This window comes from Nematolebias whitei, chromosome 1 (genome assembly GCF_014905685.2).
Source record: "Nematolebias whitei isolate Nwh7 chromosome 1, NemWhi1, whole genome shotgun sequence".
Lineage (NCBI taxonomy): Eukaryota > Metazoa > Chordata > Actinopteri > Cyprinodontiformes > Rivulidae > Nematolebias > Nematolebias whitei.
Genome location: NC_056498.1, coordinates 2,208,762 through 2,209,517, shown reverse-complemented (window position 1 = coordinate 2,209,517; position 756 = coordinate 2,208,762).

The window sequence follows — 756 nt, the reverse complement described above, 5'->3', positions numbered from 1 at the left end:
TTAGGGCAGCACGGTGGCGCAACTGGTAGAGCTGCTGCCTCTCAGCGAGCAGGTCCTTGGTTCAAACCCCGGTCCAGGGGCCTTTCTGGGTGGAGTTTGCATGTTCTCTCCGTGCATGCGTGGGTTTTCTCCGGGTACTCCGGTTTCCTCCCACAGACCAAAAACATGCATGTTAGGCTAATTGGTAACTCTAAATTGTCCCTAGGAGTGAATGGTTGTTTGTCTCGTTTGTTTCTATGTGGCCCTGTGATGGACTTGCGACCCGTCCAGGGTGTACCCCGCCCCTCGCACAGTGATTGCTGGACATGGGCACCAGCGACCCCCGTGACCCAAAATGGAATAAACGGGTAAAGATAATGGATGGATGGATATATATATATATATATATATATATATATATCCATCACATTAGACTGTGTGTGTATATATATACACAGTCTAATGTGAACCTCAATGTTTTATTCATATAAATATATGTTATGTGTTTTATTTATTTATCATTGTTATTTATCAATGTTTTCTTTATTTATATATAGTGTGTTTGAAATTAAAATGTATTAATAAGATAATTGTATTTCTATTGTATTTTTATTGACATTTTAAATCATATAAATTTGGTCTTGGCCAGATGTGGCCCACATCTGGCACTTACATCTGGCCCACATGGCTCAATGAATGATGGGCCACCACTGGTCCGGGTCTGGTTTGCCAGAGGTCAAACGATATCTGGGCCAACTATGGGCCAGTTGGTGTGTC